The 5,770-nt window shown below is 43.8% G+C and overlaps 1 non-coding gene across 1 annotated transcript; it reads left to right on the forward strand.

Moving 5' to 3' along the window:
- The first annotated feature begins 4,083 nt into the window (after positions 1–4,083).
- On the forward strand, positions 4,084–4,164 carry TRNAL-AAG (transfer RNA leucine (anticodon AAG)). The gene has a single exon. It is a non-coding gene; the product is annotated as a tRNA-Leu (tRNA).
- Positions 4,165–5,770: the final 1,606 nt, after the last annotated feature.

Genomic DNA, 5,770 nt, shown 5'->3' on the forward strand with positions numbered 1-5,770 from the left:
GTGGGCAAAGTTTCCCTCGGGCCGGGTTGTGCACCCCTTCAGGGTCTTAAGTGGTAAGGGAGGGTCACCTCTCTTTTGTCTTACCACCTCGCCTAGCATCGGCCTTTTTCCTCAGCCGGAGTATACATGGTAGACATTTTTATTAGGCAATTAGCATGAAATGCATTGGAAAGAAGACATTTGGCCTTTTCATGAGATACAAGGAATGACAAAGGTTGGGGTAGGGGTTACCTTGGCAGTCCAATGACTCACTAGCTACTACTTACCCAATTTACAATGGATATTATTCATTTGGGACTTATCCAAGATCACAAGACCAAATGGGGGTTAATGTCAGCCATTACAATAAATTTCAGGAAGAGGTATGATGCATGCATACGAAGAGGATTGAATTATTAAACCTATGCAATCTCGAATCTCTCCAACAATGGATTAAGCTCAGCAAGTGGCTAAATTAGGAGATTAAGATCAGATTGGCATACCTCTTTAATGCTTGGAAAAACCGTTGAAGCATAAGTCATCATGGTGCCCGATTGCTCCATTGATCAAGTCTGGTTGTTGGTTGGGCATTCATGGAAGAATACTTTAGCATTCGAATGCTCCTGCTGATGAAGAAGGCTCCCGTGCTTGTTTCCGAGCTTGAGCTTCAATAATGGGAAGCTTCAAGTGAAGCTTTCACGGCTGCCCACAAAGCTCCCATGCATGTTGAATTCAACATCTTCATCCGGGCAAAAGAAATCATTCACAGGATGAAGGGCTTGTGGGGTATGAGCTCTCAGGGTCAGAGATGGTTTAGCTTGAAGAATCCACGACTGCCCCAAACTGTTCCAAACAGTCCAAATGCTGTCCACCTTGTGGGCTGAATCTCGAGAGTAAGAGTATCAAGGAGGAGGAGGTCAGTGTGCTAATTTAGGGCCTGGAATGGCAGAGGGTAGCAGGGAAGGAAGGCTAGGGCAGAGGGGGGAGGCAGGAGGAGCAAGGAACAAGAGCGCAAAATGCGCCGCAAATTGCGGGCTGTTCCCTGGGGTCTCTCTTGACCTGTGACCCTTCTCAAGGGTATGGCCTGTGGTCAGGGGAAAGTGGGGAAGGCTCTTGGGGCTTCAGTTTTGCCCTCCCATGGCTGCTCCAGGGAGAAAGAGAAGTTCTCTCTACTGTATGGCTATGGTAGCTTACCTGGGAGGAGAGAGAAAGGGAATTGAAGCAAAAAGTAACTGAGGTTTTGCCCTCTTCCAACTCCTGGGACCCTAAACTTGGCCTAGAACCCTTAAAATTTGCATGAACAGAAGTGACGACCTGCTGTTTTAACCGTTTTACCTCCAGATATATTTGAGTCTCCAGCCATAGCTCCTGCTTGCTCCAAAAAGCTGAAGTTAACTGTAGTCCTTCTTGCTATACATGTACTTGTAAGCTGAGTAACTAGGGATTTGAGAAGGAAGAAAAGGGAAAAGGAGAAAAGGACCAAAGCCTGAAGCTCTGATACCAGTTGTAATGAAAGAAGCTGAGAGGAGAGAGAAGAAGAGCTGGAGAGAGAGAGAGTGAGCAAGAAGAAGAAGGAAGAAGACCAGGAGAAGAGAAAGAAAGAGAGAAAAGAGGAGAGAAGGAAGGAGGAAGCCATGGAAGCTGGAGATGAAGGTGAAGAGTATGATCTTGATAATAAAACTGGTTACCCTAATCTAGGGCTCTTACACCTTAAATACCCCGGTCAGTATGACAGGGTGTCTAAACCCTAGTCAGTGTGTATCCCGCTTGTTACATTCATCTATTCTTTGTAATACAATAAGCATATAGGGACTTTACGTGCTACTACCATATCTCCTTCTTCTAAACACTTTTACTTTTCAATTTATCATCCTAAATTTTGAAGAATGATAATTATTTTTGTCAAGATTCTCAAGAAAAATCTGGTTAAATGGTTAGACATTTTGACAAGACAATACAAAATTTACAATCAGCAACAACCAAGCTAATACTAGGTGCACTAAAACTAATACACACAATATTTATCACTAAATTATACAATGTTAGATGCAATTTGTAATATGTATATAGATGTCCTTTATATCTACAATCTAGCAAACAACTGAGATCTTATAGATTCAAAATCTGTAAGCTCTATACCCTTAGATAGCAAACATAGCTGAGTCTATAGTATACCCAAAAATTTCTTTCAACCAACTTGTAGGGCCAAGATGGAGGCCAAAATGACCTCAAATAGCAAAAATCTTCATGCATCTCAAGTTTTATTGCAATTAGAGGTTCCATCCTTGCTAGCCTTACGAGCTTCCTGGGACTACATTCCAAGGCAAAACAAATAAGAGGGAAGAAGCTTCTTACCCATTCCATGCTTTTGATTGAGCTCTATGTAGTTGGAGGATGGCATTGATACCATGTAGACATACAAGAGGCGAGACAAGTGAAGCAAGCAAGAGCATACATACACAATGGAGAATTGAGTACGTAGAGAAGTAAGGCTTAAATATTATTAGTATTCTTCTTCTTCTTCTTCCACACAAAAAGATAGTCTATAAAATAATAAAAAACTAAGAAAGAAAGTACTACAGTATGTGTACGTGTGATTACTAAGTGTGAACCCGCTAAGGACAGATGAGATAGTATAATAAATGTGCTATAACTAAGAGTGGACTACGTAGATATAGTCTAGCTATAGAATCATTGGCGCATCCTCCATGCTAGTCACCTAAACACACATGCGAGGAAAGTTCGACCAGATCATCAAGTCATCCATTGGATGCCAGCTCATGTGGACCTTAACATGTCAACATGGATCGGTGTATAATGGATGCCAGCTCATGTGGACCTTAACGTGTCAACATGGATCGGACCTCAAATAAGCTCCTATCCTCAGTACCTTTACGTACGACGGTACGCATCAGTGCATATAATGGGAAAACTCCTAGCATGAATTTGCGAGTGCTAACCTGCAATTTGGAGCTCAGTAGAGGCCTTGAATTGGAAAGAAATCCAACAATGATTCTAAAGCCCTTAGAAGAACTCTTAGAAGCTCACAAATGGAAGCAGACAAAGATGCATGACATAAATCTCATATGCAACTATGGTCTCCTAGACAAAGATGAAAGTCTAGCAGAAGTCGATGGTGAGTCGTCTAAGGAAGGATACTACGATTCTTGATATCGATGCTCAACCAGATGGAAATAACACATTGTTCCGGTAGGGGGCAAGCATCATCGCAAAGTCCGAGAACTAGTGCCATGTGTCCATGTTAGGATGAAAGTAGCAATAGCGTGAGAGCATAGGGTCGAGCTATCACTAGAATCCATATAAAAGCCTAGCATATGTTGCAGGTATCATGACATCACTCTACGATTATCCTAGTCACACCTACCAAGATGCTAAAGGAAACCTAATCCAAAGGACTTGTATTCAGGATTTATCCTCTCCCTCACCTTCTCGAGCCCATCCCAACTCCTACTACCTGAGGAATGTTGCGCTGTCACATGATAATAACTTAATGAACATGAGCACATATGGTTAGATGTGACCCTGCCAACTCTGCAATCCCGCAACACATGATTATAACTTAATGAACATGAGCACATCTGGTTAGATGTGATCCTGCCAACTCTGCAATCCCGCAACCCATGCTTCCCCACCTTCCACCGTTTAGATAATAAGGAGAATCAGAGAAAATACAAGGAAACTAAACAAAGTCTAGGCTTATAGTTTGGGTGGCCACTGCCTCATTTTATCCCCACCTTGATGCGTGGATAAAGAGGGTGAACCCACACAATGGAGCATCGTCGTAAAAGGCATGGGGAGAGAGAGCCCCGGATAAGACCTTGGAGCACACCACCATCCCAGCGTGGATGCGGGAGAGTGTTTTGTTTAGCGAGGTAGTGAGAGAGCCGAGTTTCGGACCTCGTAGGATGATAGAGTCCCTCCTCGCTCTCGGCTCGAGTGTTATTTCTTGGAGCTTCAAATGCTATGAGATTGCGAGGGCCGCAGCATTCTCTGCTGGTTTAGGCACTGCATGTTTGAGGGTGTTCGAGTGCTCTGCGGATCCATCATGGCTTGGCATAAGCTGAGACGCCTTCGGAGCATCGTGTTGGGATGGCCGAGTTGGTCTAAGGCGCCAGATTAAGGTTCTGGTCCGAAAGGGCGTGGGTTCAAATGCCACTCCCAACACAAGCTCCCTGTCACTCGGGCCACTTTCTCTGCTCGTTACCTCGTTCAGGCCGTGAACGAGGCCAAGGCCCTTTTGCTTTTTCGATCGCAACACAATGCTTCCTGCCCGCCCTTCTTGTTGTACTGCATCTCGCTTTTGTGATTCACGTTGCGTCCTTGTCACGATACAGGTACACGCCCAGGTATATTGGTTACAACTTATCTCTACGAGTGCATTTCCCAACTTTGTCCTAATCACCTACGATTGGCTCCGGGATCCTCTCAGTCAAACCACCACCTTTGCTTGCAAGAAGGCACTTTGCTAGAAAAGAGAATAGATTGCAAGAGAGCTCGGCGAGCGAAAGAGAATAGTTATATTATGTAGGCGCAAGGCCCGGCGGGTCGAGGTCGAGAAAGGAACACCTGGACGTTTGCAAGATGACAGCTTGTTACAATGCTTGTTTGTGCACTTCACCTTCCTCATAGAGTCCTAATGGAGTACCCTGGAGTTAAAGCCACCTCCCACTCCCTCAATTTATCCTTGAAGGGCCTTCCCCTCTCTCATGGAGTGCCGTAGCGAGCTCGAAACACACATCATAGACCCCCACAAGCACCTTCAAAGGCATTCCTCACCTAGTTCTACAAGTTGACGACATTCTTGGTGCTCGCTGGGTCTCACAAGTTCCTCAAATATCACAAAGCATATCCTTGTGGGATTTTTACCTCAAGGGTAGGTTTTCATGCATCTCGATGCTCATTGCGCAAATCACATTCGACAATCGCAACAACTCCTAGGCACTACTACCACTATCATGTGTCGTGGTGGGGGACTTCTTACTGACTCGTTGATCCTTCTCTAGTTCGAAACTCACGCCCAAATGCTTACTACCCTTGAGATATTTCTACCTCCTCAAGGGAAGGGCATCTCTTGCTTTTCAAGGCTCGACTGTCAACATTGACTCACAAAAGTGGCTCATAATCCTAAGTTGTGTCAATGCTTAAAGGTACTCTCTACCAAGCTATTGTTAAGAAGTAGTAGGGTTTAGGGGGAGAAACACATTGTGTAAAGCAAACACTATGACAAAGAAAACTCAAAACACTAAAGAAGAATGATGAATGAAATCATGTTGATACATGGCTATCAAAGTTTTATGCTCAACGAAATAAGAAACACTAAGCCCTTGCGAGAAAACAAGGCTCTAAGACCTCACAAGGGGATGAGCCCTCCTAGAGACTACTGCAACAATGAGCTACAAACATTTCCCCCCACCTACTTTCAAGTCTTGTGGCTTCCATAGCATGTGGCTCCATACTTTGCTCCACCAAGAAATAGAGACTATTGCATACCACCTTTTTGGCAGCCCCCTCCATCAAGAGACTATAGCTATATGACTTTGAAGATTGCAACCATTAAACTCCTCCATCTCCATAGTTTCTCTCTTGAGAGACAAAGTCTATTCAATTCCTTCCCCTCTTCTAACTCATTTGACCTCATTTGTACCAAAAAAATCAAACCGAGGAATACAATTAGTGTACAATAATTACTTTTGACATTGTATTTTATTTCTCTCTATCTTCATATTGTACAAACTTTGAATTGTTTGCAACCATCTCTAATGATTATGAA

The sequence above is a fragment of the Lygodium microphyllum genome, chromosome 16 (assembly GCF_053477565.2).
Source record: "Lygodium microphyllum isolate KBCC chromosome 16, Lygodium_microphyllum_v1.1.10, whole genome shotgun sequence".
Classification (NCBI taxonomy): Eukaryota; Viridiplantae; Streptophyta; class Polypodiopsida; order Schizaeales; family Lygodiaceae; genus Lygodium; species Lygodium microphyllum.